This window comes from Ipomoea nil, unplaced genomic scaffold (assembly GCF_001879475.1).
Source record: "Ipomoea nil cultivar Tokyo-kokei standard unplaced genomic scaffold, Asagao_1.1 scaffold2441, whole genome shotgun sequence".
Taxonomy (NCBI): Eukaryota; Viridiplantae; Streptophyta; class Magnoliopsida; order Solanales; family Convolvulaceae; genus Ipomoea; species Ipomoea nil.
Genome location: NW_017618869.1, coordinates 80,704 through 95,742, shown reverse-complemented (window position 1 = coordinate 95,742; position 15,039 = coordinate 80,704). Strand labels below are relative to the sequence as shown.

The window sequence follows — 15,039 nt, the reverse complement described above, 5'->3', positions numbered from 1 at the left end:
TACTAAATTAACAGTTTTGAAAGTCATGTGTTGCAATTAACAGAAGTTCAATAGTCAGTGGACCAAAATTGAAATTTACTCTTATAGAACACTATGTTCATAATTTTTGAACTCTATATTCACAATTATGACAGTTTTGGAACTGAATCCACCTTGCAAGGTGGACATAGTTCCACAGCATAATTTGCCGAAGCTTGGTGACGGGGCCCAAAAATTACAATATAATATTAATTTAACAGGTGAAAGAAAGCCTAATGATTTATAATGAAAAGTCCAGCTGGGGGGGGGGGGGGGACGGAGTAACAAAATTATACAAACTAGAGGAAATTTTTGAATCCAAGTCGATAACAAGCTTAAAATAAATGGATATTAATATAAGAACCACTCAACCACATTGTTTACCAAATCACGATTCACAAAATAAAACCTTAAAATTTTCATATTCTGGGATAATATGCAGAAAAATTAACCGTTATACCTCCGGGAGATGCATCCACATAAAGAATCCAAGTTTAGTTTTAGACTCACAAAAGAAGTTATACTTCAAAAAATAAGTAAAACACTGATCAGAAAGACGAGCCGAAGCTGGATGCCGCTAGTCGCCTCACCGATATATAGCTAACGGTGGTCTCTCTAAAGCTCATTGCCGTTGTCTCTCCTCGTAGATGGTCATTGAAGCTTGAAGCCGTTGTCTGTCTATGAGGCTCAGCACCGCTTCTCGCCTTGCAGATGGATGATAGTACCGTTGTCTCGCCTCGTAGATGGTCGTTGAAGCTTGAAGCCGCTGTCTGTCTACGAGGCTCGACGCCGCTTCTCGCCTTGCAGATGGATGATAGTGCCGTTGTCTCGCCTCGTAGATGGTCGTTGAAGCTTGAAGCCGCTGTCTGTCTACGAGGCTCGACGCCGCTTCTCGCCTTGCAGATGGATGATAGTGGTCTCGCCGACCTCGCCTAGTCAAAGCCCAATATGTTACCCAATAGATTTTGAGTCAGGCAATAAGCCCAATAGATTTTGAGATCGCTTACGAAATCGTGTAGTCAAAGCCCAATAGATTTCTCACAAATTTCAATTCAAACTTGCAAATTTCAAGACCGCTTACAATAAAATGCGTTAACAGCAGGATTCGAACCTGCGCAGGCAAAGCCCAATAGATTTCAAGTCTATCTCCTTAACCACTCGGACATATTGACAAGTTAACTCTCATGCAAAGATCATTATAATAGATACATCAAAGACAACTTGCAAGGGAAAACAACCGGCAAACACGATTATGAAAAGAGAAATAGGAAAATTAATTTGCAGTTGCATACATTAAAGCTCAGCCGTAAAATCATTGATCACAATTTCAAAAACGATTATGAAAAGAGAAATGAGAGAGAGAGAGAGAGAGAGAGAGTAAGAGACACGAACCTGGTAAGCCACCGGAGACCGGATTTCTCGCACAGTCGCACTAGCAGTTGAAATGTTTTGGAAGCTTACTCTGGAAGCTTTTGGATGGTAGTGCGGCCGAAATCTTGTTGAAAGCTTATTCTAGACGCTTTCGAATGGGGCAAATACTTTAATTTTGTTGAAATCTTACTCTAGAAGCTTGCCAATTGTTATGTCGTGGAATCGTGTCCACCTTGCAAGGTGGACACGGTTCTATGTTTATAATTTCTGAACTCTATGTTCATAATTATAAAACTCTATGTTCATAAATTTTGAACTACATATTCACAATTATAGAACTCTATATTCACAATTATAGAACTCTATGTTCATAATTACTGAACTCTATGTTCATAATTATAAAACTCTATGTTCATAATTTTTTAACTTCATATTCACAATTATTGAACTCTATATTCACAATTACAAAACTCTATGTTCATAATTATAGAACTGAGTAAATTTCAATTTTGGTCCACTGACTATTGAACTTGTGTTAATTGCAACACCTGACTTTCAAAACTGTTAATTTAGTACCTTGACTATGCAATTTTTATCAATTTTGGTCACTCCGGCCAAATTATCGACCAAATGTGACCGGTAAATTTTAAGTCAACATTCAAACTGAATTGGAAGGGTAAATTCGTCTTTTCATGTTAAGAAAATAGGAAAAATATTGAGTTCCACCGTCGACTGTAAATCCGTTCTGAGATCGTCGGCGCGAGAGAATCCCAAGTTTCAGGCTCTCCTCACCTCGCCATTTCATAGCTGCTTAGCCCTTTAATCAGCTTCTTATGCACCTCCCCGACCGGAATCTCCGGTGGCCACTGGCAGTCCACGGCTGCCTTCAAGGATTCCGACTCGAACACGAATATAACCACCTTCGTCTTCTTCGTCCCCCTAGCCGAGAGTGAGCATGTGGCAGGCCTAGTGGGCCAGGATCGTGAAATTTGTTCGCACGAAAGTGGTGGTTAAAGGGATAGGCGGCTTGGCGGCGTCGGAGGGGATAGCAGAAGCGCGAGGAGGCGGAGGAGCTCCAGTAGCCGCGCGCGACGGACGGTGAATGATTTGACGATGAATTGGTAGCCGAATCTGAGACCCTTTAATTCAGAATTCGACGATGAAGGATTTGATGATGAATTGGACGCCGAATTGACCGCGGGAGAACGGGCTAAGTTTATACGCATCTGTAAAATGGAAGCAATGAAGACATTACACTGCACCTATTTTGAATTTTGAATTTTCAACCAGTGAAGAATCTTTTCCAAGATTGCCATGGCAAAAATCCACCTGTTAGTAGTATTGCATATGGAGAACAACGTTAATCACAACATTAAATTTAATTAAGATTATTAATTGATTGGATGGTGTGAGATAGATATGATATGACGAATTTACCCCTTTCAATTCAGTTTAAATATTGACTTAAAATTTTCTGGTCACATTTGGCTGGTAATTTGGCCGGAGTGACAGTAATTGATAAAAATTGCATAGTCAAGGTACTAAATTAACAGTTTTGAAAGTCATGTGTTGCAATTAACACAAGTTCAATAGTCAGTGAACCAAAATTGAAATTTATTCTTATAGAACACTATGTTCATAATTTTTGAATTCTATATTCACAATTATGACAGTTTTGGAACCGTGTCCACCTTGCAAGGTGGACACAGTTCCACAGCATAATTTGCCGAAGCTTGGTGACGGGGGCAAAAAATAACAATATAATATTAATTTAACAGGTGAAAGAAAGTCTAATGATTATAATGAAAAGTCCAGCTTGGTGGTGGTGGTGGGTGGGGGGGGGGGGGGGTCGCAATACAAATTGAAGAATTATGATTATCAAAGTCACTCATCCATTGTATTATAATTATACAACAATGAAAAGCAAAAGAACAGAGTAATAAAATTATACAAACTAGAGGAAATTTTTGAATCCAAGTCGATAACAAGCTTAAAATAAATGGATATTAATATAAAGAACCACTCAACCACCGTGTTTACCAAATCACGATTCACAAAATAAACCCTTAAAATGTTCATATTCTGGCATAATATGCAGAAAAATTAACCGTTATACCTCCGGGAGATGCATCAACATAAAGAATCGAAGTTTAGTTTTGGACTCACAAAAAAAGATAAGTAAAACACTAAGCAGAAAGCCGAGTCGAAGCTGGATGCCGCTAGTCGCCTCACTGATATAATAGCTAACGATGGTCTCTCTAAAGCTCGCTGCCCTTGTCTCGCCTCGTAGATGGTCTACGAAGCTCGCTGCCACTGTCTTGCCTCGTAAATGGTCTACGAAGCTCGCTGCCACTGTCTCGCCTCGTAAATGGTTTACGAAGCTCGCTGCCACTGTCTCGCCTCGTAAATGGTCTACGAAGCTCGCTGCCACTGTCTCGCCTCGTAGATGGTCTACGAAGCTCGACGCCACTGTCTCGCCTCGTAGATGGTCTACGAAGCTCGACGCCACTGTCTCGCCTCGTAGATGGTCTATGAAGACTGTCTCGCCTCGTAGATGGTCTACGAAGCTCGACGCCACTGTCTCGCCTCGTAGATGGTCTACGAAAGCTCGACGCCACTGTCTCGCCTCGTAGATGGTCTACGAAAGCTCGACGCCACTGTCTCGTCTCGCCTCGTAGATGGTCTACGAAGCTCGACGCCACTGTCTCGCCTCGTAGATGGTCTACGAAAGCTCGCCTCGTAGATGGTCTACGAAAGCTCGACGCCACTGTCTCGCCTCGTAGATGGTCTACGAAGCTCGACGCCGCTTGCCGTTGTCTCGCCTCGTAGATGGTCTACGAAGCTCGACGCCGCTTGCCGTTGTTGTCTACAATAAAATGCGCCAACAGCAGGATTCGAACCTGCGCAGGCAAAGCCCAATAGATTTCGAGTCTATCTCCTTAACCACTCGGACATATTGACAAGTTGACTCTCATACAAAGATCATTCTAATAGATACATCAAAGACATCTTGCAAGGGAAAACAACCGGCAACAGCAGGATTCAAACCTATGCAGGCAAAGCCCAATAGATTTCAAGTCTATCTCCTTAACCACTCGGACATATTGACAAGTTAACACTTATGCAAAGATCATTCTAATAGATACATAAAAGACAACTTGTAAGGGAAAACAACTGGCAACAGCAAAAAAACACCCATCGTGGGGCTTGAACCCACAACAACAAGTTTAAAAGCTTTACACTCTACTAACTGAGCTAGACAAGCTTGTTGATAATTGACTAAAAATACTATAAATAATCTGTAATCTTAAGCTTGTTAATCATCATAAGCACAAAAACCACGTACCTTAAGCACAAAAACCACGTACCTTAAGCACAAAAACCATCCACCATAAGTTTCAACAACTACTCACCTTAAGCACGCAAACCACGCACCTTAAGCGGAAACACTATGCACCTCAAGCACAAAAACCACACACCTTAAACTTGACCTAGATGCAAAAATTATCAAATTTTGGTAATCCCGTACGTAATGGCTTAAATTTAACCGCACAACTGGACAGGAGACACCCAACCGCACGGGAACTAAATATATGTATATATATATATATATATATATATATATATATATATATATATATATATATATATATATATATATATATATTCACCAATAATTCAACAAATATACACCATCAACGTTAGGAAAATACGTCACAAAAACACACACAAATTAGGTAAGCATCACCAAAAACACACCATTAGGTGTGATTAAAAACACCATTGGGGGTGGTGATGAGTTATATGATGTATTTTTTTGGATCAGTTGTGTATCTTTTGGTGTTTTTTTTGCATTTCATTGTGGTGTGTTTCCCTGACACTGTTGATGCATGTTGTTAACACTGTTGGTGTATTCTGAAATTCCACCGCACCTCCGCACCTAACGCCCTCGCGGCATTTGAAATTTTTCATATATATATATATATATATATATATATATATATATATATATGTATATATATATATATATATGTATATATATATATATATATATGTATGTATATATATATATATATATATATATATATATATATATATATATATATATATATATATATATATATCTACATATATTTATTTATTTATTTTTATTTATGCATTATAACCCCACAACATACACATATATGTATTACTTTGTACAGAGTATATAATTTTAGAAACATTATTTTCATGGTATGTCATACTTATGAATTGACATCTTTGGATAACATGTTTAGTTGTAAAATACTCCGTATTGAATAGTAAAAAGTTGAAGATGAATATATATGAGTTATTTATTTAAATATTTTTAAAATTGTTAATATTCTTTTATAAGTTATAAATAGGGTTGGAGATTCCCCGTCCTCGGATAATCCTCGTGGGGATGGGGATGGGGATGGGAGGATTTTCGATTTCTCAGTGGGATGGGGACTGGGACGGGGAGTGTGGGAGAAAGTCAGCGGAGGGGATCGGGAGTATGCTTCCCGCCCCGCCTCGCCCGTTGACATCCCTAATCGGTGCGTAGGCACCCACATATATTTTTTTTTTATATTTTTTTTTGACAATTTGGTTTAATTTTTTTAAAAAATTTTTAAGACTCGATAATTATAAACTATTTAATACTTTAATAGTTAATATTAAAATATTAAATATTAACCTAGAAAACAATTAGAGTTTGAACCATGTCGTACTAATGATGTTGATTAGTAACTATAATGTTGTGAATATTTATCCATGGTCGGTTGAATATAACATTCATGACAACATGTATGGTGAACTTAACTTGTTGAATGAATCATAATTATGAACACAACAATTCATCACTCTCTTTTATTTGCAAGCATATTATTATTACTATATTTATTTCTTAAATTTTTACGTATTAAGCAATATTATTTTATAAATAATTTGACTATAAATTGTTTAACATTATTAATGTAGTCATAAATTATTTTATCTTAAACATTTATTTTCATTATTAGTAAACACTAATTACAAATAATTGTTAATTACATCTAACTTTCTAAATTATTATGTAATAATTAGTACATACTAATTAACTAACTATTATGCTTTATAAATGATTAAGGAATGAATGAGGTTAATAGCAAATATACATATATTGATATACTACTACCTTATTTCCATTATGTTATAGTACTATACACATACACGTATAATACCATCATTTATTACCTTTAAAACATTTTTTCCTAAAAAAAGTAACATGCACTCTGGAAGTCCATTTTTTCTTCATCAAACACGAATTCCATGATTTCTCTTTTCCTATCTATGCATACTTTTCAAAAGCATCCTATTTTTGTATCCCAGGAAAAAATTACACCCAACCTTGTTTATTATTCCTAAGATTTGTGAACCTTATGTATAATGCTTAAACTTTAACAATGTGAGAATAATTTATGTAATTCTTAATGCTTTTATAATAAATACTTTTTTTAAATACTACTGACTCTATTACATTGTATTATAATAAATACTTAAATTTTATGCAACAATACTAATCTAGCTAATTATCTCTCATCTACTCTTCTACTATAATAAAGTAGAATCTAATAGTTCTGCCTAATTGTTGTTCAGATAATAAATAAAACAAAATATAAAATATTATATCAGAATTATTCTCTAATATCACATTTAATAATATATTCAATACATGAAATTTTAATGGAAGATGAGTAGATGACTGTTGAAGACTAAACATTAATTGTAAAATGAATGCTTCTATAAACCTAACACTATAAATACGTCTTCACTCTTCAGAATTCATGAAACAAGTTCATGTATGTGTAGGAGAAAGACTGAAATGATGGGCGAACTAGGCTGTGGAGGGCAGCAGTGCCTGCCTGTCTAGAGTTGAAAATTAAAGTGAGAGCAAGCTTAGAATTGAAAACACTAGATTGCACTTTTACAGGGTGCTGTGTTGAATATGTAAAAGGAGGAAAAATAATGAAGTGTACAATTTGCTACATTTCAATTGAAAAATTATGAATATACAATTTGTAATCCCTTAAACAATTTGTTATATTTATTAATGTAGCTCATTTATTTTAATTTTCATTCTTTTATTTCGTTTCATTAATATTTATATATTTTTCGTTTCTATAAGGATTCATTGGCTTGCCTGGCCTATAAATTTTGTTAGCATAGCCACAATAAACTCCATAATTGCCTAAACATCCTTGCTTATTATTTTAAGATTGATTAATGGAGAAAATAGTAGAGGTTTGGTACATTTGGCTTTGAAGAAAAAAAGCCTTCGTGAGATGAAATCGATCAAAAACTCTTTTCCACACATTCTTTTCTACATCGTCCTGGTTTCTCTGAGGAAAGGGAACTCAAGTAATGATTTGCTTTGTACTATTGAAGATTAATGCAAATTTCTTCACAATGAAATACAAAGCTAGAATAAGATTGGTTAAAATGTGTGGCTTGTAACCCCAACAAGGTTAGAGGTTCAAGCCCTCTTTTTAGCGAAATAGTTTAATTAATTCCATGATATTCAGTGCTATATGAGAATAAAAGTTTTTTTTTTCCTTTGAATAACGAGAGAAACTTGTAATTGCTAGCCACGAATGTACACGGGGTAAATCTCATAGTGACGACTGAAACTTCACCGGGAGGTAAATCAAACTAAGTTGCTCATAGTTGACCGACTCAAATCAAGAAGGCAAATAGGAGTATAGGACCGACTCAAATCAAGAAGGCAAAATAGAACCGACTCAAATCAAGAGGGCAAAATAGAACCGACTCAAATCAAGAAGGGAAAATAGGACGGACTCAAATCAAGAAGGAAAATAGGCCGACTCAAATCAAGAAAGCAAATAGGCCGCTCCTGTTAGCTCTTGAATAAACTCTTGAATTAATAAATGCATGTAATATCTTTGTATTAGATAAAACAATGTTTACAACTATGTTATATTTATTCTTAGTTTTGTTCATACTTGCCCGCACTACAATTGCCAATACTTGATCATGTGTTCTTGTCCACAATCTATCACCTAAGAATCAACCTAGCTAGCTACATGTGAGGGCTAGTTCTTCTTATACTTGATTTGGTAGAGAAGTGCTAGCTTACTTATTGAGTTGTTGAGCGCACTCGTGCATTCCACTAGAGGCTATATTATGATTTTTTATTCCATATTAAAAATTTGGGTTATATCATGATGCTTAGATGTGTGAGATCTAAACATGATCTAACTATACAGAGAATAATCTACGAGAAACTTAACTCATAGTAGCGGAAGCGGAAGCACTATAGATCTCCAGCCATGGTTGATATCCTGTTTCTGTTGCCTCTTGAACAATAGATCTGCAGAATAGGGTTAACCGTTTTGTCTCATACTTGACTCAGAACCCTAGATGGTGTATTGGTATTTTCTGAGCAGTATGAGTACCATAATGAGTCATATATCTTGTATCCCATCAATACAAGCTTTATATAGGCACATTGGTGGAATAGGACCTACTTAAACCTAAATGTCCAGTCCAACCAATTACTTAATGGGCCTAGTCCACTTGCACCACATAAGTAAGACCCATAATGTATAATATATATTATACGGGAAAGTCTTACAGTCTCCCACTTGGTGCAAGTTCTAGCAAACTCTCATCAAAGAACAAAACACACGAACCATAGTAATATGTCCTCTACTGAATAAGTGAGTAATATCTCCTATGATCACATGCATTTTGATTCACTAACTTGAATCCTTTATGAACAAACCCAACGTTTATTCTTGGTACCTTAAGGGAAGTTTCTCAAAATAAAATATATATGCGCAACTTAAGAGAGAAAACCATCAAAATTATACAAAAGAGTACACTGTATGATCTCTAAGATCCTTAAAAGCATGTCTTAAGTAGAGATCTCTTAATGTTAGCATAATGCTAACTGTATTCCATGACTTCTTTATAAGTTAACATAAGCACCACCTCTAATAGCTAAGAGCTTGGAGTTGACACGTCTGTTACTCCCACTCATCAAAATAGCCAAAAGATAGTTTAGCCATAGAAGCATTCCAACAACTTAGACAATAAACCAAATGTCTAAGTCCATAAATTTGGAATCTCAAACATACACCATAACTTCCCAAATAATCTTAACGTCCACCTCAAAATGAACTGAACATTACGAGTCTTACTTTTATGTTTCTCAAAATTGTCTTTGAGCCTTACAAACCAAATGGCCAAGGATCAATTTTGAAGAAACTAAATACTATTAAATGCTGAAGAATTTATTACTTAAAAGTGCACCACAAGTTATATGTTTTGTTCTAATAAACTCTTTAATATTGTTACAACATCTTCATAAATATGTTGCACAATCAATATGAATTTATAAACAAATACATGATTAATACTCGTGGAATCTTTTGGACTTATTGCTTGACATACAATCCAATATGGGATGTATGAAGCCAATTAAATCCAAAATCTTTAATGGAGTATCTTAATGATCTTTTTCTAAATGATCACTCCCACTGATTATGGAGTATCTTAACGATCCTTTTTTAAATGATCACTCCCACTGATTAAGATATTCTTTAGCAAAATTAATGATATACATACTCATAATTGATTTGACCAACTAATTAATGAAGATATAATTCCCCACCATTAGTTGAGCATACTAAATATTCAATATGATTCCAATTATAGTCCAACTAAAGGAATAACTAATGAGGACATGACTCCCCACCATAGTTGGACATTCTAAAATAATAAAATATACTTTCCAAAACCAATTTAGAATTTGGCTAAAAAGGTACATTTTATTCTTGGAATAGAGTTATATCAAATCATATAACTTACTACAGTTAGTCCGAATACCGAGCAAGTTCCGTGGCTCAATTAATAAAGTGGCTAAATTTTGGGAAGTAACTAAATACATGTTTTGCCAATGCAAATCATGAAACTTAGAATTATAATTGAACTAAATTTATAAATTCTAAGAAATTGTAATAAAATTATTATCTAGTGGGTTGAGGGATTTATTGACATAAAACTTGCATGTGGGCTAAAGTTTTAATTCTATTAAATCCAACTAAACCCTTATGATAATATTTTATCTCAATTACTAAATAGACAGAAGAATCTAGTGACATAAAACTTGCCTGTGGGCTAAAGTTTTACTCAATTAGATCCAACTGAAATTTTATGATGAAACAATTATCAAATAAGTTGAAAAATCAAGTGACATAAAACTTGCCTGTAGGCTAAAGTTTTACTCAATAAGATTCACAACAATTATTATGATAAATACTTAAGAAATCATGTTCCTTTCCTTAATCCGTGTGGATAAATTAAGAAATATGATCTAAAGTTTACATCATAAAATTAAACTTTATGATAGAGATGAGAAGTATTTACAAATAACTATAAATTAAATAAAATTGATTTATTTCTATCATCACTGTAAAACTACTAAACTACATTCCGATACATAATTGCCTGTGGGCTAAATTATGACCGTAGTCCAGTATTTCATCCTGATTAACTATACAAATATAACGAAATTGCCTGTGGGCTAAATTCCATCATATTACATACAATTAATCACAAATGATATGTCCAAAACTGTATGTGATTAAGATAAACTGCTTAATATATAATTTTAACTGATTAAGGATGTTGTGGCTACTCCCCAACTCATTAAAAATATAAGATCACTAGACAATAATCAATATTATTATCATAATATACATGTTATAAGTCAAAATAAAATAGTTATAATTATTATTAAAATATCACTCAATAATGGTGGGATCCATACTTTAATGACCCAAGATAGGTCCCAAATATCTTGTTCAAAATAGGTTTTAAAGTCCAAGTGAAATATAGGACTAAAATATGCTCAAAATTAAATGAGAAACCAAACAAGCTGTCTTAATAGGTCATAATGTCCAAAATTGACCTAAGGATCCAAAGTTGAAGGATATTTAATACATAGTCTATGAGTTAATAATATGTTAAATCCATTCTTAAAACATGCATTTCTAAATGCATAATTATAACAATAATGGTCTGTTTGGTTCACGGAATAGGCCGGGAATGGCATAGCATTCCCAGTAATAGGCCTATTCCTTTGTTTGGTAACAGTTTCTATTACCAAGAATAATATTTCTAGTAATAGCCTATTACCTCAAATAAGGTAATAGCTATTACCAGGGCCGCCCTGGTATTAACCTATTCCTGAGTACTCAGGAATAGATTTTATATTTTATTTCCTATTGTATCCTTCCTCCCTTTCTCTCTGTTTTGCATCTCTTTCAAATGGATTTTTTTCTCAGGCTTGCGTACAATGTTCCGATGATCTGAACCGGCAGTTTTCTCCGCCTCATCGAGGCGGTCACGCGGTGGGAAGCCGACAACTCATCTCTGTAGCTGTTGGCAAGCAAGGAAAATTGTTGTTGGCATCCTGCATTGAATTTTACAATTATATTTCAAATAATGCAATAAAAGAAGGCTAAATAAATAAAGATGAAAATAGCTTTCCCAAGGAGGCACAGAACAAATTCTAATACAACTGAACAACACATCTCCTAAAATAAAAATGAAATAAAATAAAAATGAAATAAAAGGACTGAGCACAACAAGAAACCTTTCACCATCCTTTTTCTTCTTTTTAATTTATCCTAAATGAGAAAAATCTTTATCTTCTTTATATATATATATAATAAAGCAGAATCTTTGCTACAAGTATTTCCCTCCAAAACTGTAAATGGGCTTTGAGAAAATGAATTGTAAATGGGCTTTCAGAAAATGGACTGCAACAATGATATAGGTTTGGCCTAGAAATTTTTATTTTTTATTATGTTGCATTATTTAGTTTCAATTGATTTATTTTTTATTTTTGTAATAGCAATATATATATATATATATATATATATATATATATATATATATATATATCCTCTCCTATAAAGTAGAAACTTTTAGTAATTAAAAATAAGAAAAAACTTCCGCCAAAACAAAACGTAGCTAACACTGCGTTTAGGGCTTTTGCAATACGAAAGGTTGCTTACATATAAGATATTCAATAAATGGGAAAGTTCATTTTTTGGGGAATACCAAAAGTTGCTAACCTCAAATATTCAATAATGAATTTAAATGGAAGATGACTATTGGACATGTTCAAAACTAAACATTAATTTTAAAATGAATGCTTCTATAAAACTACACTATAAATAAGTCTTCACAACATTATGAAAAATAAGTCTTCACAACATCAAACTACCTGTGCAGGGTAGCAGTGACGCAAGAAGAGAAGCCTCGCCGGGGAGGAAGTTACCGGCCGAATCAGAGCCGGCCAAGGGAAAACGTCTACAACCTATTCCACAGCCTTAGTCAGGAAAACATCTACAACCTATTCCACAGCCTTAGTCAGAGCACTATCATCAGTGGAGATGAAGGCACAGACTTATAAGGAGATCAGAAAGCTTTACACTTGCAAAACCCATGGTAGATGATGAGGATATATCATTTGTGTTTATTCTTTATCTCAAATCCTATTCGTTTTGAAGCAAAGCAAATGTAGATCCAGGCAACCACCAAATTGAGGTATGAACAAGGCAGCCACCAAATTGGAAATTATCACAATCTGCATGTCAATCCAAAACCCATGAATTTAAAGTGTATGATCTGAAGTGTAAAATTAAATATGCAGTGACAAGGAAGACATATACTGGGCATTAACGCAACTATTTTTCCTACTCATTTCATATTTATGTTTTACATATTTTTTGACTGAAATGCCTAAAATAGAAAATTATGATTTTTAGACTGAAAATTATGATTTTTTTACTACAAGGTTTAATATTCTGTAATGTCAGAATGTTTTTTTTTTTTTTGTTTGTTTTTTTTTTTTTTTTTTAAAAAAATTCATATATGTAGAGTAAAACAAGTATTAATTTAGAGTTTACTTTCGTATGAGCAGATCTATCTTATTTCTCTTTCTCAAGACTTTTCCAGACTTCGGAAATTCTTCATTAACATCTGCTGATCTTTTCAGTTGTCTTTTTAAGCTCGATTTCTTTATCTTAGTTTTCAGGTACATAGATCTGCAATAGACGGAGTTAGGATTTTCATAGTAGTATCTAAATTCTTGAATTTTTGTAGAAAACAAAATAATACTTACTGCATGTAAAGAGTTTCACCTTTTTGGAAAATTTTGACTAGATTGTTTGCCTGAACCACGAAGCAAAGGTTTTTATGGAGTTTTCACAACCCTCGGCCTTGGAGGTTTTATGGATCTGAGGGCGTTGGCGTAGGAGGGAGGCGAAGCAGAAACCGAGAGGACTCAGATGCGACGGTAGGGCCAGAGGTTGTGAGTGCGTTACCGCTTGACCGGATTGTAGGGGACGCAAAAACCGAGAGGACTGAGATGCGACGGGAGGGCTAGAGGTTGTGAGGGTGTTACTGACCATAATGTTGCCGAGGGTGGAGGCCAGACGACGGAGACGTAGAGGACCGTGGACAAGAGATGAGAGTCTCGGCTTGAAGCGAGAGAGGCGACGGTGGAGGAAGACGACACATTAGGAATGAGTAGATTAGGGTTTGGGCTTGATATTCATACCTAGGTCAGATGGCTGTTGGTTTGGATTGTCTTTAACTAGGCCTATGTATATAAAGATAGATTATGTTGCTTTATATTATTACCAGATTATGTGATCTAATTGTACTCGGGTTGGACTTCCATTTGAAAGATTATGAACATGCATCCAAAAAATGTTGCTTTATATTATTTTATTTAATAAAATTAAGGGTATTTATTTTTTGAGTTTTTACTCATGTAATTATATTTATAAATTAGTTTTTTTCTCATAAAATATTTGCTTTATTCCGTTTTCAGAGTACAGTTAACCAGTGACTTTTAAAAATACATTAAACAAAGCCACATATATGAGTGAATATTCCAAAAATGTAACACGTATGGTATTATAAGTTTTTGACAGTCCAACACACATCATTGAGCATACTGTCAAATGATATTATAGTTATTTTTAACTAATAATATCTCTTATTAACAATTATTGGATAAATAATTTAAAGTTTAGTACTAGCAGTGAATACTAAACATGATTGGAAAAATGGTATAGAGAAAGTATAATTTGTTTTGTTTTTTTTTTTGTTTTTTGTTTTTTGTTTTTTTTTTTTTTGTTTTTTGTTTATACATTTATTATAATAATTAATCTTACAAATGTTATATATATAAAATAAAATCAACATATGTCTTACCTAAAAAGTTTTTTACCTAATAATTGTTATTATCATAACATAATAACAATACTTATAATTTTTATCCTGTGCATCACACGGCGCAAGAGTATTAATACTCTTCTAATTTTGAAGTTTCACGTTTGAAATTTATAACATCATTTATATTTTCTCATGAAAAATAAAAAATCATTTATAATTCTTTAAATGTAAAATTTTAAAATCTCATGCGGTATCTAATAATACATATGCTTTATAATATATGCTAATTGTATGTTGTGATGTTTTAATATAACAACTAATTTAATAAAGATACTTAAATTTTATACCGTGCATCGCACGGGACAAATACTAGTAAAAACTAAAACAACTCCA

General features: G+C 33.9%; 1 long non-coding RNA gene and 3 other non-coding genes across 7 annotated transcripts; all 4 read right to left on the bottom strand.

The window, feature by feature from the left end:
* Positions 1-1,108: 1,108 nt before the first annotated feature.
* Positions 1,109-1,190, bottom strand: TRNAS-UGA. Its single transcript has one exon. It is a non-coding gene; the product is annotated as a tRNA-Ser (tRNA).
* A 3,078-nt stretch (positions 1,191-4,268) lies between these two features.
* On the bottom strand, positions 4,269-4,350 carry TRNAS-CGA. Its single transcript has one exon. It is a non-coding gene; the product is annotated as a tRNA-Ser (tRNA).
* A 66-nt stretch (positions 4,351-4,416) lies between these two features.
* On the bottom strand, positions 4,417-4,498 carry TRNAS-UGA. The gene has a single exon. It is a non-coding gene; the product is annotated as a tRNA-Ser (tRNA).
* A 7,050-nt stretch (positions 4,499-11,548) lies between these two features.
* LOC109152545 lies at positions 11,549-14,107 on the bottom strand. 4 transcript variants are annotated; one of them, XR_002049402.1, is made up of 5 exons: positions 13,605-14,104; positions 13,371-13,508; positions 12,815-13,048; positions 12,686-12,778; positions 11,549-11,866 (listed from the first exon to the last, which is right to left on the bottom strand). It is a non-coding gene; the product is annotated as an uncharacterized LOC109152545 (long non-coding RNA). The 4 variants fall into 4 exon arrangements; XR_002049401.1 differs by having other exon boundaries at positions 12,686-13,048; positions 13,586-14,107; XR_002049399.1 differs by having other exon boundaries at positions 12,686-13,048.
* Positions 14,108-15,039: the final 932 nt, after the last annotated feature.